The 26,805-nt window shown below is 41.4% G+C and overlaps 2 protein-coding genes across 2 annotated transcripts in view; one reads left to right on the top strand and one right to left on the bottom strand.

Annotated features, from left to right (window-relative positions):
* NXPH2 (neurexophilin 2) overlaps window positions 1-26,805 on the top strand; it is a 76,005-nt gene that overhangs the window by 26,988 nt on the left and 22,212 nt on the right. The gene's annotated exons all lie outside the window — the stretch shown is intronic.
* The window catches only part of SPOPL (speckle type BTB/POZ protein like), a 76,381-nt gene continuing 67,255 nt past the window's right edge, over window positions 17,680-26,805 (bottom strand). Inside the window, exon 11 of the transcript XR_012678315.1 lies at window positions 17,680-17,691. The gene's annotated coding sequence lies outside the window, so the exon portion shown is untranslated. The remainder of the gene's footprint in view (window positions 17,692-26,805) is intronic.

A 26,805-nucleotide genomic window follows, 5' to 3' on the forward strand; every position in this document is an offset into this window, starting at 1 on the left:
TATCAGGAGATAGAAGAAAAAGTTGAAATTTATGAAGTGAATGGGTCTAATGTTGTGATAGTTAGGACGTCACGGTCAGATTTTCACTGTTTCCACCTTTCCTGTTTGTATCTGGACCCAAAGTTGTGTAAAAGTTGGTGGTCAAAATTATTATGGGTCCAAAAACCGCAATGTTTGTATATACCTATTTATATGTTGGACAAATAGGTAGTTTGGGCATATATATAAATTTATATTCTGCTGCTAGTAAGACTTACTCTGTACTGGGATAAGATGCATCTAGCCAGTACCAGTGTCCTCAGCGTTATATGAAAACGTTTGCAGATACTACATCATGCCATCATGTTATTCAGGTTGGATAAAATATAGCACATTTAAAAAAAAAAAAAAAAATGCTTATGAAGCCTGATTACAGCCAATGATTAATGAGATTATATGGCATCTATAACCTCTTCTGTCCATCATTTAGATAATTTATCTCTGGACATTCCAAGATTTTTTTGTTATATTCGATCAGTCTATGTTTCAGGTCAGTGTAAGGTAAATGAAATTATGGGAATGTAAATTCACTGCTTGATTTTCAATGTAACGCTTTGCTTAATATGAGGCCAACGGTGCTATATCTGTGAAAACTATATGTGAGGGGGCTATATCTGTGAAAACTATATGTAAGGCGGTTGCATCTAGAAAAACTATATGTGAGGGGGCTACAGCTTTTTTCCTGCATTGCTTTAGAAATGACCCACTGTGTATTAAGTCATCATATCTAGGTTTTCCTAAATGTTTCCCCAACCAAATTCCAAGTTCTAAATCTTGCCTACTTTTGTGTTGGCCCCACCTACATTTAAGTTGGCCCCGCCCACATGAGGCCACTTCAATAATTTTTTCCAGGGCCACTTTAAGTTCCCAATCCGCCCCTGGTCACTTGGTATACCTGGAGGAGGAGGAGGAAGTGCACAGTGCAGGTAGGTCACATGGTATACCCGGAGGAGGAGGGAGTGCACAGTGCAGGTAGGTCACATGGTATACCCAGAGGAGGAGGGAGTGCACAGTGCAGGTAGGTCACATGGTATACCCGGAGGAGGAGGGAGTGCACAGTGCAGGTAGGTCACATGGTATACCCGGAGGAGGAGGGTGTGCACAGTGCAGGTAGGTCACATGGTATACCTGGAGGAGGGAGTGCACAGTGCAGGTAGGTCACATGGTATACCTGGAGGAGGGAGTGCACAGTGCAGGTAGGTCACATGGTATACCTGGAGGAGGGAGTGCACAGTGCAGGTAGGTCACATGGTATACCTGGAGGAGGGGGGAGTGCACAGTGCAGGTAGGTCACATGGTATACCTGGAGGAGGGGGGAGTGCACAGTGCAGGTAGGTCACATGGTATACCTGGAGGAGGAGGGAGTGCACAGTACAGGGAGGTCACATGGTATACCCGGAGGAGGAGGGAGTGCACAGTGCAGGGAGGTCACATGGTATACCCGGAGGAGGAGGGAGTGCACAGTGCAGGGAGGTCACATGGTATACCTGGAGGAGGAGGGAGTGCACAGTGCAGGTAGGTCACATGGTATACCTGGAGGAGGAGGAGGGAGTGCACAGTGCAGGGAGGTCACATGGTATACCTGGAGGAGGAGGAGGGAGTGCACAGTGCAGGGAGGTCACATGGTATACCTGGAGGAGGGAGTGCACAGTGCAGGTAGGTCACATGGTATACCTGGAGGAGGAGGGAGTGCACTGTACAGGGAGGTCACATGGTATACCTGGAGGAGGAGGGAGTGCACTGTACAGGGAGGTCACATGGTATACCCGGAGGAGGAGGAGGAGGGAGTGCACAGTGCAGGTAGGTCACATGGTATACCTGGAGGAGGAGGGAGTGCACTGTACAGGGAGGTCACATGATATACCTGGAGGAGGAGGGAGTGCACAGTGCAGGGAGGTCACATGGTATACCTGGAGGAGGAGGAGGGAGTGCACAGTGCAGGGAGGTCACATGGTATACCTGGAGGAGGGAGTGCACAGTGCAGGTAGGTCACATGGTATACCTGGAGGAGGGGGGAGTGCACAGTACAGGGAGGTCACATGGTATACCTGGAGGAGGAAGGAGTGCACAGTGCCCCTCTTCCTCTGTGCGGCCCCTTTGAAGGCCGACGGGTTGCTCCTGCGTGTCTCCAGTTGCCCATCGTTGGCATAAAGAGAGTAATACCGTATACCTGAATTCAATCTGTTATTTGTTTACTTTTTCATTTTATGAACCTTTCTTCAGCACAGACTTGCTGAACTGACTGACTCCCCACCAGACGTTGACATTTGCAGAATTACTAGGAAAGGAAAGTCTGAGAAGCTTTCTGTAGTAATTGCAGAACGGCAGCTCACCTTGATTATTATGAAATGCCCATTTCATGTTTCCATTTATCCATTAGCATTCTAGACTGGTTTGTTGTCGTGTAAGATATAAATTAAGTTGCTATATTTGGAGTATCTCAATATGTAAAGCTCGCCAATATCTGTTGTATGCCCCAGTGCTTACTCTGTTCTTAGTAAATGTCTCTGCATATGTTGATTCCTGGTGCTCTGTGTACGACTGACAAGCTGGATGTGTTCTGCGCAGTGATGTTACCCTAGAAACATCGGAAAAGGAGGCTGACTACAATTATCAGATCATTCATGCCCCTCACCATAGCAATAAAGTGTGTTCCACAAATGTTATTTACAACCTTTAGCGACTCTTCCCTTAGACAGCATGTGTCATGCTAAAAAGGTATAATTTCTTAAATTGCCAGTTGAGTGTAAAATGATACCTGAAACACAGATTGTTTTCATAGTAGAACGTTCTGTAGCATATTGTCAAATAGTCATTTAAAATAGAAAAAATATCAGTACAACCTTTTACATGGTTGGATCAATAATTCCAGTTTCCTACTTTTTTTTTTTCTTTTTTTTTCCCCCCTAAAATAATTCTCCCCTATATACTGCACTAGACCCATAGATATTTTTTCCCAAGGGCAGCATGGAGGCTAAATGGTTAACACTTCTGCCTCACAGCACTGTGGTCATGAGTTCAATTCCCGACCATGGCTTTAGCTGTGTGGAGTTTGTATGTTCTCCCTGTGTGTGCGCGTGGGTTTCCTCCGGGTGCTCCGGTTTCCTCCCGCACTCCAAAAACATACTGGTAGGTTAATTGGCTCCTATCAAAATTGACGCTATGCTCGCTCTCTGTCTGTCTCTGTCTGTCTGTGTGTGTGTGTGTTAGGGAATTTAGACTGTAAGCCCCAATGGGGCAGGGACTGATGTGAATAAGTTCTCTGTACAGCGCTGTGGAATCAGTGGCGCTATATAAATAAATGGTGATGATGGTGCATTAGTACTTGACCACTGTTTTTTGCTGGAATATTTTGGCAGAACTATTTTCAGTCCTTAATCCTTTTCACTGCCGGAGGTCTGTGTCAAATTTACAAGTGGGCGCAACATTCTCACGCGGTTTCCTGTTTTTTTCTTTTTTTTACCCTACTCAGATTCTTTCCGGAACAGATAGGGCTTTCATAGTCAGGTAGGGTAAATATATTACAATTTATTGGCATTATATGGGGGGGGGCGGGGGAAACAAAAACGAGTAAAATATGTTTGTTTGTTTTTTTAAAATCTGCTTTTCCATAATTTAATTTTTATTTTATTTTTTTTCCTTAACAACTTTCACAAAATTAATGCAGCAAAAGATATGTTATAATAAGGGGGATATATATTTGTTCTCACCAGTACACTAGTGATTTCCAGCCAGTGTGACTTTACGCATTTGTGGGTGGCAACACAAGTCTGGATGTGTCACAAGATTGATAGGAGACATCTCTTGAAATAATTTTAAGATATGTCACAGTGTTATATGTAAACTATCATTTTTAATTTTAAATTAAACAAACTAGCTGTGACTGGCTCTGGGCAGTTCTGGACAACAAACGTGCTGTTTATTAACAAGGCTTTAACATGTCTCATGGAAAAGTAAAACATGGGCCGTCTATATCGGTGACCCCAAAAAGGTTACGCATCACTACACGCTGCCGGCTGACTGTCGTTATAGAACTAAATGGCCACCAATCGCTGCACTCTCTGACCCAAAACTAGCGCTGATCTGAATTGACATCTGTCTGACCACATTTTGACACTGTGGGTGAGATTCAAATCTGCGCAAGCTGCCTCGCACGTCTGTTATATGTCCCGAACATGGCATGTTAGGGGTCTACGATGAATGTTGTTAGTCTCTGACGACCAGATTTAACAAATCTTGATTTACAAGGTCCTAACTTATTCGAGTCCCGAAGGACCAGACCATTTATGATTTGGCAATAACAAACTTACATCTTGCTGCTCAGCACTTGGTTCTTGGGTATTTGCACCTTTGGGAACCCACCTTTCAGATATGTTTGAATCTTATGCAGGGCCGGATTAACCCGAGGTCTAACTGGGCTATAGCCCAGGGGCCTCAGGCATCCAGGGGGCCCTTCAAACTCCTCAGCAGCATTATTGATCGGTCGGGGGCGGGGGCGCCCCCGGCCCGATCGATGCTGCTGAGTACTGTCAGTGCAGTCCTCCGTCCCGGCGCGCTGTAGTCTGCTTACTGAGGATATCTCGCGAGAGTTCATGAACTCTCGCGAGATCTCCTCAGTAAGGAGCTTACAGCGCGCCGGGACGGAGGACTGCACTGACAGGTAAGTGCTTGGGGGGGTCCTCGCGGGGGGCGGGGGGCGGCGGACGGCTCACATTGGGGGCCTCACGGGGAATGGAGGGCCCCTTAGCCCAGGGGCCTCCAGTCCCTTAATCCGGCCCTGATCTTATGGTGCATTGACACAACTAGTGCAAATTCCACACAAACACAACACCATTCTGTAGAATGAACATAGGTGTAACATGAGTTCAGTTTCTGACCAGGTAATTGATGTTCTCCCTGTGTTTGTGTGGGTTTCCCCCCTTCCCCCCCCCCCCCCCCCCAAAAAAAATGACAAATGTTCTCTGTACAGCGCCACGGAATTGGTGCCGCTATATAAATAAATGGTGATGTTAAAGTCCAGTGCAAATAAGCTGCCGTATCAAGAGATGCGCTGGGCAATGATACAGCTGCTTGAAGAGATTAATTAAAGTAATAAAACAGATTTATTTGTGGGTCTCATTCCCTTAGGGAATTCAGCAGAGCTGAGTGGTTATAGGGAAGTCATTCTTTGCAGAAGGCATGGATACAGACATGGGGGCCCACCCAGGGTCTGGTAACCAATCACGTCGTGCTGGTTAAGCCGTTCTGTCTGACTTCCTGGGAGAGATGTTGTACATGTGGCAGAACAGATACCAGAGCTGTGCATTGCAGCAAACACCTTGGTGATCGCTTGTAATAAATGGAATTGTAGCAGCAGCCACTGCAGGGGTGCAGTAAGCAGTAACGGAGATTAGCTTTTTCTGTTCTGTCTTGGAGAGATTCCAAAGTAAAGCAGCGTCCTGAAATTTTCTGTCGGACACATTGGGCCAAATTTACAGAAGCTTGGTTGGCTCCAAGACCGTGTTAATAGCATCCGCTTTCAATAAAAACAGCTAAACTTCATGTTCTGAAATGCCTTACATTATTCAAGACATAAAACACACAAATATAACTGGGGATGACTAAAGTAGCCTCCAGCTCTAACCACATCTATTTATATAGTGACATTATATAGAATGTTAACTTGGTAATAGTAACCTGATATTTGGTTTACACTATCTCTGTTTGTTTGTTTTTAAAGCCTCTCCATATGATTTGTGTAGCAAAGTTATAACGAAATATGTCTAAATTAACATTTGTGAAGAAAAGCATTTTGTATATTCTGTGATGGTTCCCTTTATAACCAGCAGTTAAACATCCCACCGGAAGCACCACCAATGTTCTTGTTGGGGAGGAGAGGGGTAGAGAGCAGAAGAGACCACTGCCAACCATCACTCATGGCTGTATGATGTTTAGAAACAAACTTACTAAGGGGTTTTGTGGCAGGATGGACCACCTATGCCACCCTGTCTGTTGCTGGGAACCGGCTGGGCTTACTTTGCCACCATTCCCTTTCGTTATCCCAAATGCGCCCTCTAACCACAGTAGGAGGGGCTTAAGCTTCTGCCACCCCTGGACTCCTTAACGGTATCCAGAACCACGTTCCTTCTGGGTAACTGTCGCTGCTAGGGTACCCCGTTGCTGGTGTACCTGGGCTGGTACCCCTGACCTCTAACTAAGGATCAGGGTTGCTGTGGATGGATTCCCCATGGCCTATCGCACTGGCCAGAGCTGCTGGGTAGCGGGCAGAGTGGTGGTACTGGAAAGCTGGGTCCAAATTTCAGGACAGCAGGGAAGGGATTAGAGCTGGGTCTAATCTGTAGGTCACAGGAATTTCAGCATGGAAGAAGGTGTTAAGCAGATCTTTGAAGCAAGTGATATGTTTAGCTCCAGTAGTCCTAACAAAGACAGTTCACACTGATTGAAGGTACCAGTGATCAAGAGGTCAGAAGAAACAAGAATACTTTTCAATACAAAAACACTGCCTTTTTTTTTATACAGTTTTTGGATACTAGTTTGACAGGAGGTAATCCATCCTCCTGTACCTTTAACCAATCTGGGCTGATTCATGCAGCCTGCACATGAATCAGCCCACTCTCCTCCCCTGGTGTCTGTCTGTCTGGGGCGAGAGATTTATCTTTTAAATCTCCCGCCCAAAGTTACTTCCACGGACTCTGCTCTGGGGTCTGGCTCTCCCTCCTGGCCGAAAATAGTACCAGAGAGAGAGAGCAGGTCCCCCCCGGAGCAGCAGCCCCTGCCTCTCGATAGTTGAAGCTCTTTGAGCTCCGGCTAGGGACTTGGCTTCCTGGGAACCCCAGGAGGCGCTGCACCTCCCGGAGCAGTATGATCTCAGCAGGCCCCTGTAGAAGTCCCTCCGGCAGTCACTGAAGCTGGCTGCCAGGGGTGAAGGATCCAGGGCTGTCTCTGCAGCCCTCGCTGGACCTAGGGACAGGGTAAGTACTTTTCACACTTATTACATACATATATATTTTACATTTTAAATGCACATTTGCACTTAATATACATATAGTCACACTCACGGCGCCTAGCTATCACCTCTGGTGTTGCACGCCGGTTACTACCAGCGCTGCAGCACCAACACCCTAAAAGTTTCTATTTATTTATTAAAAAAAAAACCTCATCTATACATTTAGGTTTAAGCCCTTTAATGCTGCAGTGCTGGGTGCAGCGCACACATTAAAATACACTTTTATTTTAATAAAGTACGTTTTTATTAAGAACACTGCACATGGCGCCTAGCACCTGTGATTTAACCCCTCAATTTCAAGATGGCTGCCGCACTCGTGCAGCGGCCTGTACTCGGGGACAGGTATATTTACTAAACTGCGGGTTTGAAAAAGTGTAGATATTGCCTATAGCAACCAATCAGATTCTAGTTATCATTTATTTAGTACATTCTACAAAATGACAGCTAGAATCTGAGTGGATAGGCAACATCTCCACTTTTCATTCCCGCAGTTTAGTAAATATACCCCTAAGGCTCATTCACTCATCTTTAACCATACACAAGCAAATCACAAATGGCCCTTCATGACATTGTGCACTTAGTTTTGGCTAAGAAAGCCGTGATGGGATTCAGTGAAGGGGTCAATACTCGAACAGCTATTCACATATCTGGAACTATATTTTTCTTCAGGTCCTGGCTGCCATGGCATGCTGGGGTTTGTAGTGAAGCTGCAGCATGTTCTGACTGCAATGACATTGTGGCACTTATAGGTTCATAAGATCCAGAATGCCCAAGCAGTGATTGGCTTGCTGGTACATGAAGCTCCACTAGAGTGGTTAATCTGTGTTTTTCCTTAGGAAATTCCACCCTGACAGCAGCGCACGGAGGATTGTCGGGGGGGAGGGGGGGTTTCCCCCCACCAACCCAAAAAAAAAAAACCCAGAGAGAGCTGCTGCGCATGCGCAGCAGCTCAGTTTCGCCAGCGCTGTCCTATACAGCAGCCGAGGCGCTGTCTAAGAAGCGTCTGCGGCGGTGCTGTTTACAATACAGCACCGACGCGGACGCTTCTTTGACAGCGCCGCGGCTGCTGTATAGAACAGTGGCCACTTAGTTAGCGCAGGGGGGGGGGGGTTTCTAGAGACTCAGAAACCCCCCCCCCTGCGTGCGCCACTGCCTGACCTAGCCAGGCTTTGGCTGGTTAGACATCATGAAGAGGGGGGGTAAGTTGAAGGTCTCACTATTTATAGTACGACAATCCCTGCCTGCCATAGACTGTGCCAAATACTTGTTTTGGAGTGGCTATGCCATATTTCATTCATCATTATTTTATTTATTTTTATTTTTTTATTATTATTTTTTTAGGTATTTTGTAACACCTTTTTAGTGCTTGTGAATATGTCTGTCTTTTATATGTACTCGGCAAACAAGCTCCGCCCACTCACTTTATAAGCGTTCTTTGATGGAATGCCTAAAGTCAGTATAGGCAAAACACACCAAAATACGGAGTTCTCCTTAATGAGAGAACCCGTTTCACTCTTATTCCTTTATTATTTGGTGTATTTATCTCTAGTACATAAATACATTGATATCCTACACTTTATATTCTTGCCTTTCATCGTACAGACTACTACAGTCTAGTCAAATGTGGATAAGAAGATATAAATAAATATATACTTTTTTTCTAAAGTTAAAAACCAGATTTTGTTAATCCGCAGAGGGAAGTGCGAGATAACGTTTCTTTGCTGTTTTTTAAATCTTTAACTTAATATCATGTTGCTCAGGCCATACTGACGGGTCTCTGGCTCTCAGTGTCTTTTTTTATTGTATTTTTATTGCTGCCCAGAGAACAGAGTAACATCTGAGAGATAGGAATCCATGGGGTAGCTTAATGTTCCCTGTCTGAGACATTGATATACAATCATTTTATATTCTCAGAGTAACATCTGCAGCAAACAGTGTCTGCCTGTTAGCACAAATTCCTCCGTTCCTTCTCCGTTAAACACATTTCATTTGCTTTTGTATCTAATTTTGCTTGCATGGCAACATGTAGGATCTAATAAAAAATATAACTCTGCGGATACATTTTCTACCGTTAGGAAACTTTAATGCAACAATCACCTTGTTCGCAACGTGTCCGTGTAAACAATTCAAATCTAATGGGATAGATCCTAGGAGGGAATATATTACTAAAATATGTTTAAATTCAATTTGCAGTAGCAAAACGGACATGACCTATTGTTACAACTTTGTTACAGTCAGCAGGTTAATTAAATATTTTACAAAGTCATCACTTTTTTTTTTTTTTGGTTACTTTACAATGTTGCAAAATAAATTGTTGCTTGGACCTAAAGCATTTAAAGTGAAATAGGTCTGTTTTATTCCCTTGATAGAATGAAAGCGTCTCATAGCACAGGTTTGTTTTGTAAAAGAGAGAGATAGCAACAATGCAACACATTTGTGAAAAAAGTTTTATACTTGAATTTAAACCGCGGAGTCAGTGGCTCCGCTTAGAATTGTTGATCAGTAAATCTGTCCACGTTTCCAGGACATGCTATTATTATTATCATATTGAACTACTATTATATGGGTGTTATTTATTCTCACAATTCTTAGCAGGTCAAGGTCAAGTAAAAAATGTATCCACCAATGCCAAAGTTAAGAAAATCATATAAATTTCAAATTAGTATCGCCATCACCACCACCACCTTTTATTTATATAGCGCCACTGATTCCGTAGCGCTGTTCAGAGAACTCATTCACGTCAGTCCCTGCCCCATTGAAGCTTACAGTCTAAATTCCCTAACACACACACACACACACACACACACACACGCAGAGACTTAGGTCAATTTTGATAGCAGACAATTTTTTGGAATGTGTGGGAGGAAACCGGAGCACCTGGAGGAAACTCATGCAAACACGGGGAGAACATACAAACTCCACACAGATAAGGCCATGGTCGGGAATTGAACTCATGACCCCAGTGCTGTGAGGCAGAAGTGCTAACCACTTAGCCACCATGCAGCCCCGAATATAAACGATCAATACTATGCTGCTTAAAGAACCACTAATTTGTCAGTACTATGTATCAAAGGCTGTTCATGTATATTATTCAGCTTCCACTACATGCAGATTCCCCATGAGTGCCTGAGGAGTGTTGGTGGCTGGCAGACAAGGAATGAATGTGTAGAGGTGGCAAGGTGTTGGGGAACAAATAAGACTCCCCCCGGCACCACCTACATGCTGCCATCTCATTTAACGGTCTTGTTTGGGAGGTGCTTATCTGTCTTATTCTAAACCATCAGTGGTTGATCTGCAGAAATGCACTTTTGTGGATTGGTGGACTTATACACAGTGGCAGGGACAATGATGTCACAGCAGCTAAAATGACAGAAATTTTAGCTTTGTCTTTAATCGACTAGAATACTGTGCTAAATATATGGGACTTCAGTTTAATGCTATCCTTTCATGGCACAGGGGTGTAAAACATTATTTACTTTAGCACTACCTTTGTATTCAGATTTTCTTTTAAGCAGTGTTACAGTAGAATATCCTTTAGAACACTACAAAATGCCTTTGTTTCCATACATTTATGTTACACATGAACACTGTGGTGGTGAACCTTTTAGTTACTTGAAAACTGTATTTATATTGGAAACTTCATGTACACCAAAAAAAGTATTTAATAATGTTATTAAAATAATCAGAGTGGCATAGAAATGGGAATCCTTAATGTTATTGCTGCCTCACTCTGCTTTCAATGCCACCATGTCCTATACAGTTGCATCCCTGTAACTCCTGATGAGAGAAATTGCACAGTGTAGGTTTCTGACTTGTTCCACCCGAAAAGTCCGTGTTCTGTGTCTCTGATAAGTGTTGAGCAGATGGAATGTTTTAAGAGAGAGAGCAGGTAGTATGTGTTTTCTTGACAATTGTTATAAAAGGAAGAATCCCAGTTCTATTGTTAATGAGTAGCGAGGATTTTTTTTTCCTTTTAACCCTCCCATTGCCACCTATGGTAATTGTACAGCTATAGTACAAGTAATTGAGTAATTAAATGGTTGTCATATCTATTTACATAATAAAAGAACAATCAAACATCGATGCAACACTTGGTGCAACAGAGGCCATCCAGGACCTATAGTCAGTGTGAACACCTGAAAGTGCGATTTGTGCGATTCTGGCACTTTTGCCCGTCCGCCTTAGGAGAGCGGGATGGGGGATGGAAGGGGCGCCCTAATGTCGGTTGAGTACAGGAAAGGCGTGTTTGTACAAACGCAGCTCATGCAGATCTACAGACCTGTGCAGACCTACCATTAGTACCAGCTACAGAGCCATACTGTTGATCCGGAGGCGGATAGATCTCGAGATATTTACGGCTCCACTTGTGAGAGGAAGCACCCTATTTTTCTATGCTTTTTTTTGGGGGGGGGGGGGTGCTAATTTATGTTTATTTTGCCAACAATTCTGCATCGGCCCCATTGTGTGTTTACAGAATAGCTAAGCTCCGCTTAGAATTGTCGATCAATAACTCGGTCCACTTTTCCAGGACATGCTATTATTATTTACGTATTGAACTACTGTTAAGGGTGTTATTTATTCTCACAATTCTAAGCATGTGAAGGTCAAGTCACAAATGTATCCACCAATGCAAAAGTTGAGAAAATCATATGAATTTCAGATTAGTATGAATTAATTCCTCTATTGCTATTGCCAGGCATAGAGATCACTAGAGTCATACAGGTGTAAATCTTTCTTGTAAAGTGTGGTTTTCTGAGAAGAATTGAAAAAAACCTGTCCTAAAACTCCTACTTAAATTTAAGCAGAAGACTTAAAGCTCTAGAAAATGATTAAGCTGTGTGATGGAAAACCGTGGTAGATTTACTAAAACTTCTAAAAAGGAAGAGTGGAGGTGTTGCCCGTAGCAACCAAATAGATTCTAGCTATTATTTATCCAGTACATTCTAGACAATGAAAGCTAGAATCTGATTGGTTGCTATGGGCAACACCTTCACTTTTCTTATTTAGAAGTTTTAGTAAATCTACCCCAAAGTTTGACTTAAAGGTTAACTGTGCTATTACTTCTAGTATAATCTTTCCCACAGCCAAGCTACTCCGATTTATAATATACTCCCACCGACCTCCAGTACATTTCACATTACTGTTTACATTAAAAGTGAAATATTATTGAATTTCAGCCATGTCTACACACATTTGTATCCCTTTTAATGTATACTGGTGTGGAATATGTCGGTGTCTCGTATATACATTTCAAGGATATAGATGGGATAACTGACCCAAAATTGTAAATTATATGGGTATTGGAAGTCACCGAGGGCTAGATAAAAGCACATGACTGTAGGCCAAATGCTTGTATATGAGAAAGGGAAAGCAGAAATGACTTGTAATATCTCTAATAATTTACAAAAGTTTATTCCTTAATATAAACAGTTCTTCCTAATGAGTGATACAATGAGATCTCACTTCTTATAATGAACAGTATCAGAATTCACCATCTATACAGATGTTATATACAGAAATTGTACATACATAGGCATCATTTGTATATTACTATATAATGTGCTATGTATAGTTCAGTGGGGAAGATTGGACCATACTGTCCAGAGAAAAATCCTGTGATGTCATAATTAGGAATTTTCCATATAGGTAGAAGAAACCCCTCCCACAATATGTATGTCAGTGGTTTGAGCGTACTTGCCACTTTTAAAACCTACTGTCCGGGATCTCCCAGAGGGAAGGTCAGGTGACAAGTGTAGGAGGGGCCCCGCCTCCTGCTATGAAATGCCAAATTTCACGGCATTGCATAGAGGGGGCGGGGCTTGGCGGCACAAATTGCCATTAAGCCCCGCCTCCACCAAGACGTGGGAGGATGCCTACCCTTCCGGTAGTCCAGGAGGACTCCGCAAAATAAGGAGATCCTCCTGGAAATTCCAGGAGAGTAGGCAAGTAATGAATAAAAACAGCGTTAACATTAGTCAAACGACCCTAAATATGCTGAGAATTTCACTGTCCATACGGAAAAACTGGTACTTTGTGTTGATATACAGAAATATATATATATATATATATATATATATATATATATATATATATATATATATATATATATATATATATATATATATATATATATATATATATATTTGCTCCTGAACATGAAAAGGCTGTACCAATTAGAGAATCTTTATACAACTATCCTGACTGACGCATACTGAATAATAAATTCAAAAATCGTGCTTTGCCAAGTGTCCATACTTTCATTGTGAAAATGGCATCGCTTATAGAAAAACAAAATGAACTGTAGTGAATAGAAACAGAGGAAACAAACTTCCTAAAACAGTCCTTACAAAAGAGAAGCTCCCTTTTTAACCAAGGGCTCTGGTATTGCCAATATAATAAAATACAAACCAACTCCGAAATACAATGTTGTTGTCATCATCAGTACTAGTCACAATATTAGTATTATTATTTATTTATATATGATAAAATATATTTATCATATTTAAATAATGTTAGAAAAAACAATTCAGAATTGTACTAGTTCATTAATACAAATGGACTTATTACAAACTGTTTTATACATTCTAATGACACGAGATAAATAGATTTTTACAATTCACATTATTTTTCTCACCGGAATCCTCTGACCTCTTGCTGGACACTGCCAGGTAATCACCCCATTACCTGAAGACGTGACGACATCCTGCTGTCCTGACAGGTTCATTAACTATATATGAACTGTAGTCGCCATTCAATCTATTTCTGCTAATGTCATGGGCACTGAACAAATCAATATTCTGGATGTATTCTTGTTTCTCGTACAGTCTCATTATAAACATGTGTCTGTTGTGTTCACATTTCAGACGGGGAGATTTATTTATTTTTATTCTCCAAATTTAAAAAACAAAACAAAAACAAATTGAAACCAATGGTTGGAGATATATTGGGTCAAATAAAATAAAATGTTCTGTCTGAAAAATATTTTTTCAAAACATGTATTCTAGCCAAGCTCACAGGAACTGCAAACATTGGTGCATTTTTGACGAACTTTAACAATACGTATAATTAACATTCTAAAGAATGATTTGCTGTGAATCTTATATACCATATAGACAAACTAAATGTATGCTTAGGGTAGCACAGATAAAGGTCCAGCAAATCTCTTTTTAGTGAAAAAAGTAACATTCATATAAAGTGCTTTAATGGCGCTTTTGAAATCGCCACACATGGCGCCGGCGTTTTTAATCCCCAGACCGCAGGATTTACTACGCCGTAGGTTGGAGAATGATAAACCAGACCACCGGCGATGTGCGGCAGTTTAATAACCCCTAAATCGCCTGGTACAACCTGATGTAGAAGTGCAGATCTTAGCTGATGATCCCCAAGCACCACCTCCTACATTCATGGCGCCTGATTCACGTGCAAACGCAACTTGCGTCCAAATATGAATCTGGCCACACTGTGAGGAGCAGTGCTAAACCAGTTAATGAGGATTAATGAGGATCAGATTGCCTGGGGTAATGTGGGTAGACACAGGGCTTATTTTTAAGCTCATTATATTTTAGCCGTGCTGCTCTAAATTATTGTACAACGAAGCTCATCTGGAATACCTTGCCTATTCTAGTTAATAGGTCCCATTGATGTGTAAAGAAACTTGTCCTTTTGCTATTATGGGGAGAGGCGAGATGATTAACTGTGTAAAGACAAATGGCCCTAGGTGACTTTATTTGGAAACATTAACTATTTAATATGTGAGATGCAGAGAAGACCGTATGGAAATGTGAATTCACAACACCATGGATTCATCATTAAATAGAGTGAGCTGAAGCCATGAGTTTGATTCCAACCAGGGCCCTATCTGTATGGAGTTTGTATTTCTCCCTGTGTGTAGGAGTGAGGATGGGCGAGATGGGGCGTTTTTAGTGCCCTGCGCCCATCCCCTGAACTACAGATTTTTGTTTTTCTGAAGTTGACCTAGCGCCAACAGTCTTTACTTACAGTCCAAAAACATAGAATGGGCTTCTGAGAAAATGGACGTGTGTGTGTGTGTGTGTGTTAGGGAATTTAGACTGTAAGTTACAGTGGTGTAGGGACTGATGTGAATAATTATTATGGCAGTGTTTATAAATGCAGGATAATAACCTGCTGTCCTTTATTATAGGAAGAGCTCACATAATCTCACTGTGTATAGAAATGTGCACCACGATTGTATATAGAGACATAGGGGCCTATTCATCAACCAGTTTAATCTCCCCAAAGGACACTTACTGTGATTCAGCCGCAATTTGAAGGATCCTTCAAATTTATGATTGTTGCATCGCCACGATATCTGCTGCTTTGCATTCTATTTAGTTTTCTGATCAGTGCCCATAAAATAGTATGGGGACTGCTCCCTAACGCAGTCTAACAAGTTCCGAACATTCATCATCATCACCATTTATATATATATATATAGCGCCACTGATTCCGCAGCGCTGTACAGAGAACTCATTCACATCAGTCACTGCCCCATTGGAGCTTACAGTCTAAATTTCCTAACACACACACACACAGACACACACACACACAGACACAGACTAGGGTCAATTTTTGAAAGCAGTCAATTAACCTACTAGTATGTTTTTGGCATGTGGGAGGAAACCGGAGCACCGGAGGAAACCCACGCAAACACAGGGAGAACATACAAACTCCACGCAGATAAGGTCATGGTCGGGAATTGAATTCATGACCCCAGTGCTGTGAGGCAGAAGTGATAACCACTTAGCACTTAGAACATTAACATAACAAATTTCTGAATATTAATAATGTACACTAGCTCTACTCCAATGAGCAGAGCTGGACTGCGCATGTGCGGAGTGATCATGTGATCCCTCCCTGTCACATGCTAATTTGTCTTTCTTCATTTTACACTAGGCTACTCTGTGCGCATGCGTGAGTCTTGCGGTCGGCGCATGTACACAACGATTACAATGAAGCTGAAGGACATCGCTGAAGGACCGCAAGGGAAAAGGAAAGTGTTAGGTAAGTGATACATTTCACAGGAACAGACGTTTTCCGGAACGGCTGTTCCTGTGTTGGTTTTTTAATAAATATGAGAAATAGTTCATTCCTTATCAATGCGATAAGGATTGACAACTATTTTTCATTTTATGTGGTTGTTGGTGAATGTGCCCCATAGGCTCCTTCTATGCATATTGAGGATATTAGGCCATCATAATTTTTTCTTTTTTTGCATTTAGAATACAGATTTGTTCCAGGCCAGGAATCATTTATACCTTAAGGCTTCAGTAACCACATTTATATAAAACTCATTTAATTAAAGGCTACTAATCTCTTGGTGATTATTTCTGTATTCATTAGTTTCTCATATAAAGGTTTATTTAAATAAATATTTGGAACAATACTCATCTGGGATTAGCGAGAGAGTGTTATTAATGATAATTCAGACTGTGTCATCGTTCTGTACGATGATCAAACACCTTAACCATCAATCATGGAGAGTCTATATGGTAGGAATGTGTATAGTTATAGTATAGACTGCAGCCAGGGGCATGGGGACAGTTTTACACAAGATGCAGGGACAAACGCAGGATTTGTATAGGGGGGTTTCCACAACACGCCACCAGTGGGCGTGACCAGCATGCATGGGGGCGTGGCTATAATTTTAGACAGTGCTTGGCTGCTCTCCAACTCTTCCTATCCCCATAATATACATGGGCGATGCTACATGTACTACTGTTAGGTGCACACAGTTCTCCCTTTTCAAGCAGAGCCGTGTGAAGCCGGGGCAGGGTCCAGCCACCTCAATTATACAGTGCCCCAGGCTTGGAGGGGGGTTTCCAGGCACTAGGAAACCACCCCTCAGTTTGCCTATGAGATGGTTTCGTCGTCTATCTCCTTCCTCCATGGGAAAGAGCTGCTAGATTTCTGCTTACTTCAAGTTTTAAAGAATTTCTAGGCAAGGAGTTATTAGTTATTAGGTTAGTCACAGGTTTTACTAGTGAGGGGCGAGTGGGGTATTTAAGCATACTTGACTACTTTTAGGCACTGAAGTCTGGGAGATCCTGGACAGGACGTGTGACTAGAGGGCGAGAGGGGGCGGGGCACGGTCAATTGCATCATTTTGGCCCCGACCCTGTGTTGTAAAAGTTTTGGTGCTGAGGAAGGGGCGAATCGCATTATTTTGGCCAGGTATTTGCTGGATGCGGGAGAATTGCCTGCTCTCCCAGGAGACCGACCTGGATTTTGGGAGTCTCCCGGACATTCCAGGAGAGTTGGCAAGTATGTATTTCAGGAGCATTTGCATCATTTTGACCCCATCCAAGCGACAAAATCATCATTTTGTTGCGGGGGCGGGGCCGGAATGACACTATTTCCCGCAAATTGTGTCACTTTGTCACTCAATAGGCAGGATGCGGGAAACTTGCCTGCTCTCCCGGGCATCCGGGAGACCTGCCAGGAAATCAAGAGTCTCCCGGACAATCCAAGAGAGTGGACAAGTATGTTATTAATACAGTGAATCCCTTATTTTAATTTTAACATTATTTTGACATTTTATTTTTTTTATTTATGAAACCTTGCTTCTGTACAGGTCAGCTTGTCATCAGTAATTCTGCCTGGGGGAGTTTCGTTCACTGCAATCTACACTATCACATTTTACTGAATTTGGTTATAATGTAATTATTATGCATTTTTAAATGAACATAGGTAACTTTTTTTTCTTTTTTCTTTTTTAATCTGAAGTGTCTTTAGTCATTAAAATTGGTCGTCTTAATAACCTATTTTGTTAAATAGAATATAATATTTATAATCCGTAAACAACAAGCCTTAACACTAAATTTATTTTAAAAAAGTATTTAGATCTATAATGTTCTAATATTAAAATAATAGTGGCTGAGCGTCTGTCTGGGGCATAGTATCGAAGCAAGATCTACCGCTTGCAATTCTCCCGTAACATGAGAGAATTTGATTTCTAAGGCCCACGGAATACATCTAGACGCCAAGAATTGCACTCAATATAATTTGTATTGTGTGAAATTGGTCAGATTTAAATAACAGGAATAGTCCCGGGTACTGTACGTCTGAGCATAAAACTAGGAATTCTTTTAATGGTGAAACATGTAATAAGCAAGGCTTTGTTTCTGCGTGTTAATTGGTCAGGGCTTATCTGCTTGTACTCTGGACTTTTCAGGACAGAATCTACACAAATCCAACAGGGATTCATCAATGTTGTTTAGGACAGATAAGAAGATATAAGGAGCTGGGGCCTTATCCTATAATTGATCCTTTTTAGCTTAATATTATCAAGTCTTGAATTTAATTTGCATACATAACACAATGCTTTAATACTGCTGTAATCTTCTTGTACATAATGGAAATAATTTTTTTTTTCTCTGATTTTTAAAACTACTTTTCATTATTGAAGCACAACTTATTCTAAGGCATCTATATATTGTTTATTAAAGTGAAATAAAACCAGATCATAATATCTTGATATATTGTAGAGGAGGGTGAATTATATGATTTTACTTTAATGTAAGAAGTCGGTTTGCTCAGAAGTGGCTCATTGCATGCAGCAATATTTCTTTGAAAATCCATCAAACATCTTAACTCATTTACTTTTACCAGCAAAGTTCCACCCAGTTTAAGAATGATTGTCAAGTCCAGTCAGGCTGAGATTTTGAATCTGATCTGTCGATATAAACTATCCATTTATCATTTTCACATATGTGACTAGTTTCCCTTTACACAGCGTTTTAGAAGAAGTATTTTTTATTTTTAAGGTGGTTTGATTAGGCTCTGAACAAAATAGCATCTTATTGTATCCAATATTCTGCTTCTGTTCCTTTTGTGTCCCCAGTAATGAAGTGGGTGGGGATAGAACAACCTGTAGCCAATCAGATCATCAGAATGGTCACAGCAGCAGGAGATGATTGGGCAGATCATGTGGGAGGCGGTGACCTGTACAGTCATGTGATCATGTTAGTGAAAACATGTTTGCATGTGACAGGGGCAGTGACATGTGAGGAGGGGAGTGGAGGCAGCAGGAAGCCACAGACTGAGAGTTATATAGTGGAAGGAGCAGGGTCCCCCAGCAGCACAGAGTATGTGGGGTTCGTATCAATATGATGCACGAAATCTGTGCTGTCATATTCACTTCTATATGACTAGTACGTGCATCCAACTTGTTTACCTTTCTTACCACAGTAAGAGTGGAGAAAGGGTTTATTATGGGCAGACTAAGTGGTTAGCACTTCTGCTTCACAGCTCTGGGGTCATAAGTTCAATTCCCGACCATGACCTTATCTGTGTGGAGTTTGTATGTTCTTCCCGTGTTTGCGTGGGTTTCCTCCGGTGCTCCGGGTTCCTCCCACACTCCAAAAAACATACTAGTAGATTAATTGGCTGCTATCAAAATTGACCCTAGTCTCTGTGTGTGTGTGTGTGTGTGTGTGTGTGTGTGTGTGTGTTAGGAAATTTAGACTATAGGCTCCAATGGGGCAGGGACTGATGTGACTGTGTTCTCTGTACAGCGCTGCGGAATCAGTGGCGCTATATAAATAAATGATGATGCTCCATTTATCTGCTTTATTAAGCGTATTGTTATACTTGGCAAATATTAAAGATCTATTCTTCCACAAAGTCTTATCTCGTCTTTAGTGTAATAGGCAAAATCATGCATATATTTTCCATTTATGGAAACCCTAAAATTTGCACTGAATTGGGCCTAATTAGATGGCATTTATATATCCTGTTTGTTTGTTCAATGTGGCTTTACTGTGATTGTGTTTTGGGTGTTTTTTCTGCTTTTACAATCAGAGATGGTCTCTTTTTGTAAATATGTTAGTGGATAGGTCAGCACAGGGTGCACATTGGTTAGCATTGCTGTGTTAATGAAGTTTGAATGTTCTACCAGTGTTCTTATGGATTTCCTCAGAGTGCTCTGAATTAATTGACCTACATGTCCTTGGCAGAATCTCTACATCTGTCTTGGGACTGACTAGATCTTAGGATTCAATATACTGTGCATACTCTATTGAAGTAATTGAGCTTCATTATGCTATGTGTCCTGAGATGGGTGGGACACAGTATATGAATCCACAAATTATGCCTTCACACCCAGTGGGGCCCATGAAAATGTGTGCACTCTGCTGGAGGGGGGGGGGGAGTGGTCAGTGGCTGGAGGGGGGGGGGGTAGTGGTTAGTGGCTGGAGGGGGGGGGAGAGTGGTCAGCAGCCAGAGGGGGGAGTGGTCAGAGGCCAGAGGGAAGGGCACAGTCTGTACAGGTAAAGTCCTGCTGTATATCAGCTACATCCGCTGTTGGCCCGAGTGGCTAGTGAAAAGGCTTATAAAACAGCACTATCTCTTTACCTATTCCCATTAGTGTGTAATGGAAGGAAATGAAGAGGAAGCGGCTGGTTTAGAGGACATCCTAATTGAAAATGCAAATTCAGTGCACCCATGTGACAAGGTTTGCACAGTTCATTCCAGGTGAGTGAAAAAGTCAATAATGGGACCAGTTCTTTTCTAGATTCTGGAATTTGTATTGGGGGGATAAATAAGATTTCAGAGTTGCAGATTTCCAGAGGCACAAATACAGGACTGTGCAGGATAAACCACACCAGAATTAAGCCCTAAGTTTATGATAAACTGCTGTTAGTATTGTCCTACTGTTTGGATAATGTGAATAGTGTGTATTCCTGATGTTTTACGGGATAATCTGCTGTGTGACCAGAGATATAGTCACATACGTTTTGCATACATTGAAAGTACTAATGGCACTGAAACATGTGGTGGGGGGGGGGGGCTGCTCCTGTAGAGAGCGGAGATGGCGCTGTGTGGCTGGAGAGGGTGGATAAACATCCACAGAGGTGTTGGGAAGATGGAGAGAGGCGACCGCTTCGGCCACACAGTGTGAGATACTGGGTAGAGAGCTGACGTCACCTGGGCAGATGGTCCAGCCCACAGGAGGAGACTGGTGCTAAACTAACAGTTATTCATATATATGCACCATCTGGTCCTTGCCCTCTAGGATAGGGAGCGAGGCCCGCAGGCAGTGGTACCCACCAGGATTTTCTCCAGTCCCTCAGTGGGCCAGTCCGACCTTCTCTGGAACCACTGTCAGTGGCGGATCTACTATGAAACTAATGAAGCTTAAGCTTCTGGACCCTTAATCCCAGAGGAGCCATGAAGCAACTTTATTTTAGCCATTATTTTTATTTATTTTTATTTTATATAAAGGGTGCATTCGCCACCAAAATCAATAAAGTTATTTTAGTTATAGAATCATAAGTCAATGGGTTAAAGTACTTAATATTGACCTTTAGAATATGCTCACTGTATGGCCCATTTTCAAGGACTCCACCTCACCACCCCGTTCTCCGCCATTTTGGGTCTCTAGGTCCTTGCAAGGGCACCAAGGCCCTATGGACCTTGTTGGATGTTGCCCTATTGTTGCTGTTTGCAAAGGGGCCCCAATAACAGTTCCAGCTTCAGGGCCCCAAAAATGTAGGTCTGACCCTGACCAGATTAGAATTCATCTGACTTGGGAGGACAGGTTTCCTATAAGTACCCCATACATGCCCAAATGGGACAAAATAGTCCATGTCACACAGGGGCAGGCTGGGTAGGGGGGCATCTACTTTTTTCTCTTTTCCTTTAAAATGTTGGTAATAGGCTGCTGATTCAAGTTTTGCCCCCCTAAAATTCGCCAGCCCTCCCCTGTTGTCACACAACAAGATCTGCTCATTTTAGAAGATACCAATATCTTTTTATGAGACCACACCTCTTTTGCCTGCAAGAATCGTAGCTGTCCCAAGAAAATTGGGTTTATTGACAGGATCGCTGGAGAAGACCTGAACTGCCCACATGCTTACACTTTGGTCTACTTCCCTAACTGTGTACATATATTATCCCTACTTTGTTACTTCATAGGCGGATGATCCTATGTAAATAGCTTGTTAAACCCTACTTGCATGAATATAGTGTTTACTGACAATTTAATCATTACCGCAACAGTCATCCGTGAAGCCCCGGTGGTTGTTTACCACACATTTGGGGCTTTTTCACGTTAATTCCTGTACGTTTTTTGATTTATCTGATTTATTTCATTTAAACATTTGTCATTTTGTGTTGTTGTGAAATAGATAACATGATACGGTCAGCAGCTGTTGCAGATTCATTACTTAAACTCTCTAAGGAGGCGAGAGATAATAATTCTTTTTGTTAATTACCTGCAGAGCTTTTCTATTTGAACTGTGAAATGAACAAACAGAGAACAAGTTTGTAATTCTACATTAATAGTTTGTTGTTCTGTCATTTTTGCTAATGATCCTAATTCAATGGCGTAATGAGGTTCCTATAATGGAAATAGTGTAAACTGCACCTATAAACAATGAAAGCAGTTATTATGTGGGCTTAACTGATCAATTCCTTTGCAAAGTGTGATATTTAAGGCAGAGGTGCTCAAACCCAGTCCTCAAGAGTAATGCTAGGTACATACTGAGATAACATGTCGTCGGAAAATTCTTCAAACGATTGTACCTATGACTGAAGGTCTGATCAGTCTGACGATTCATGCATACACACTGACACAATTTACCTTCAGATCTGTGCTCTTCACCTGGTCCTTCATCTGGTCCTCTAGTCTTCCGAGAATGACAGCACAATATTCATTCATTCGTAATTGTCACATTGTCACCCTGATTAAAACCGCCTTGTTATAGCTATCCACATGTCCTAACGAATTTCGTTAGCTTTTGTGACTCTGAAACAAAACATTCTGTCTCAGATTGAACAAATGAAGTATTACTTCTACAGCACTATCTACATTTATCACCGGGACATTCACTGCTAACATCGGCTGAAAAGAGCCCGACTCTGTAAACTCTATGGAGATCGTGAGCATGAGTGTATACACACTGCATGATCGGTTGGAAAATATTAAACCGTACGACCAAGCATCATCAATTATAACCAGATTTTATCAGGCGCCTCACTATGCAGCTGTGCATGTAAAAATAATCTCCACTGATATTCAAAACATAGATAATAATAATATGAAAATAATATTTACTTTTGCGCTTCCTTCTCTGCACACTAAGATGTTTACATTGATGGACCAATTCTTCACAAGACAATTTTTTTTTCTTTTTTTGTATGGATCTACATAACCTTTAAATGGACTCATTTGTCCAAACAGAAGAAAGCAAACATAGTGTAATATGTAACAATAACACTTAAAAACGTCCACCACCACTATATAAAATTCTTTCACTGTTCACCGTGAATATCAAATGCATCAATAGAGATACACCAATGTTCTCACTTCCAACCCCTTAGGGTATATGCTTACAGGTAGATGCTTCACAAAACACTTTTTGAATTAAGGCTTATACTCCTGCTCCTTTCTCAGAACCATGAAAACAGATCTCCATAAATGGATGTTCGAGCATGTGAATAGAGAAACGACACCAGAGGAGGAACCTTGGGCATTAACTCAATAAAACTTATTCTAATCTCATAAATTCAATAGAACACACTAATATCGAAAACATTCATCAATGACATCTCTTATGTATGAACCCGTACCCAACGTCAGTGTAAATCACAGCATATGTAGAATCCAGGATAGATGATGATAACCCGCTGCAGCTCCGATCTTCCAATATGGTGTAACCTGCAAATCGTCGTTGGGTAAACAAGTTCTGCCTTCAAATGCTCACAAAACTTCCCAAGATCACCTTCTGTCACCCTCCAAATAAAAAACACATCATCAATGTAACGGTACCAGGAAACCAGGCTCACCCCAAGTCATGGCCCGTCCAAACATACGACTTCCCACTGAGCCATGAAAATGTTGGCATAACTAGGAGTGATCCTGGTGCCCATTGCCGTCCCAATACATTGAGCATAAAAGTGACCCTGGAATCTAAAATAACCGTGGAACAAAATGAACCCTATCCCCTCTTTGAGAAAATTCTTCAGACCTTCTATATAGGTGGAATTCTCTAACGTTTTGGACACTGCCTCTATACCTAACTCATGTTTAATGATGGTATAAAGGGACTTGACATCCGCTGTCACCAATGTCAAATCCGAATCCCACACAACCTGGGACAATCTTAAAAACACTTGGTATCCTGTAAATAAGATTTACTTGTTTGGGCTAAAGGCTGTAAATAAAAATCTATAATTTCTGATAGATTTACTGTAAGAGATCCTGTACCCGATATTATGGGCCTCTCAGGAGGTTTGTCCACATTTTTATAGACCTTTAGTAAAGGATATAAGACCGGGGTTCTAGGAAACTGAATGACAACAAAATCCAAAACAACATCATCTAAAACACCCTCTTCTACATATTTAGTAACCAACGTTCTTAGATCCCTGAAGATGGAATCTGTTGGATCATTCTTTAACTTCTTATATGTACCTCCTGAATTCAATTGGCCCACAATTTACTGCACATAATAACCCATATCCGTAACCACCACTGCTCCGCCTTTGTCTGCAGGTTTAATTACTATGTTTGTTTTTTCTAAGACTATCCAAGGCACACCTCTCCTTAAATGTTAAATTGTGAGACTTTCCTCTTCCATAACACTTGTCTCCCTTAATCTTATTGATTTCTTCCGTCACTATTTTATTAAACGAATCAATAAAATTACCCTTGACATGTGTAGGAAAAAAACGTGACTTCTTAAATTTGTGATTATTTTCTAATTCCAATGATCCCTCTTCCATCACCTGATCATTCCTCATTTGAAATAATTTTTTAACAGTGATCTTTCTTACAAACTTTTGCAAACATATCAAACTTGTTCATCATACATGTGAGTGCAAATTTCAACCCCTTTTCCAACACTGATATCTCTTCCTTAGTCAAGATTACTGAACTAAGGTTTAACACACTGCATGGTGTGTTCTCCCCACCTAACAGTCCACTCCCAATAACTCCTTCCATTTTTTTTCCCCCACTCTCTTTATGTTTATGTTTGTCTTTTCTTTTGACCTCTCCTCTTACCTCTCAATCTCTTTTTACTCTTATTGTGTCTTATCTCCAGGAATTTCTGGTTGGTCTTCTCTCTAAAAAAAGATTGAGCAGATGGTCCTGCTTCTTCATCCACCCAAAATTTGAAATTTATTCATCAAGGGCGCCTCATGTTCTTCCCTATTATAACTTCCAAAGTCTTTTCTTCCATCATTATAATTCCTGAATGCTGTAGACCTGAAAGTGTTTCTTTGTCTTTGTTGATATAACCTATCTCTTCGCCCCCCAAATTTAAAATTTTGGCCAAGTGCCTCTACTGTAATCCATAGCACCCCTAACACTTTTATTTGTTTTAATTTTATGTTTTCATGTATTCATTTATTATGTTTGATTTATTAGCTTAATATTAAAAATGTATTATTTGGCTCAGATTTCTCCTTCTTCCAATCAATGGACACGGTCCCGTACCCTAGTACTGAATTCCATTCTGTCACTGACAGCTGAGGGGGGGTCTAGTGATTATGGGGATGAGCTACAGGTCCTCATTCATTAAGGAAGGCAAAAAAAAAAATCATATACATTGGGTATACGCACGTCTGTATTTAACAAGGAGCGGATGTATAGATACGTCTGTTGATGAATACGGGTCTAGGTACGCTCTGCTCTAACAGACAATACACTGCTGGATACATCCAATACCTATGTGGGATATCCAGTCAAAAAAGAACGCACAGAAAAAAATAAACTATTAATTCACCTGTTAATAGTATCGTCATTAATGACCAAACATTGAAGAAGAAAAAAAAAACGTATTTCGCCCAGTCCACCGTAAAATACATTTATTAGGATTTAATTAATCTATATTGTAGATAAAAATACTTTTGCTGTTGCTTCTGATTGCAAACACATGTCATAGCATGCATACAGCCCTCAGCACTAGCAATAAGCACATACACCCAACCTGTAACTTGGGGAAAGTGATACAACTGAAAATCATGTACCTTTTAGAAATGCCCAAAGCTTGAATCGGACGCTGCTGTCTGTGCTCGAGCTTGGCACGCCCTTATTGCACATTGACTACGTGCATACGCCCGGTCCCATCCCCCATTCCGCCCCTGAAATCATAGCCTGTAGGAAGGGTCCTTTGCGGTCCAAGATGAATTGGACTTTTCTGTGCTCGCTAACTGTTATGTGCACACGCAGAGTGATTTTATGCAAAGTACACAACTTATCGGCATTTACATTCCTTAATGATTCAGGACAACAATATGCAGCAACTATCCTGTAAGCTCAATGTGTGACCCAGGATGTTCCGGCCCCTAGAGTTCATGGACCCCATTCCGGTCATAACCTCCTCAACTGCCATCAATGATTGTGGTCTTACCATTAGTACAATATAATCTCCTATTACATTTGTGCTACACCTTATGTGGTAACCTGGATCTTTAAACACGGACCGTCCCAGCTTTAATGATTTGTCCTGATAAATTGTTGCCCCTTGAAATGTCGTCCCTATTGTTTACATTCATCGTAGAATTGTTCTTATTTGGCATGTTAAATTGGCTTCACAATTATTTGAAGCCATTGATGAGGCTGAGCAGCGTTCTAGGAAAAAATGGAAACGCTGAACTTAATAAAGATGGTGGTTCTAAAGTAGGAGTGGGTTTCATGTCGCTGTGGAATTAGTGGCGCTATATAAATTGATGATGATGATGTCACACTTTTTTTTAATTTTTCTACCATGTACGTTTTAATATACAGACGAGCA

Source organism: Mixophyes fleayi, chromosome 7 (assembly GCF_038048845.1).
Source record: "Mixophyes fleayi isolate aMixFle1 chromosome 7, aMixFle1.hap1, whole genome shotgun sequence".
Taxonomy (NCBI): domain Eukaryota; kingdom Metazoa; phylum Chordata; class Amphibia; order Anura; family Limnodynastidae; genus Mixophyes; species Mixophyes fleayi.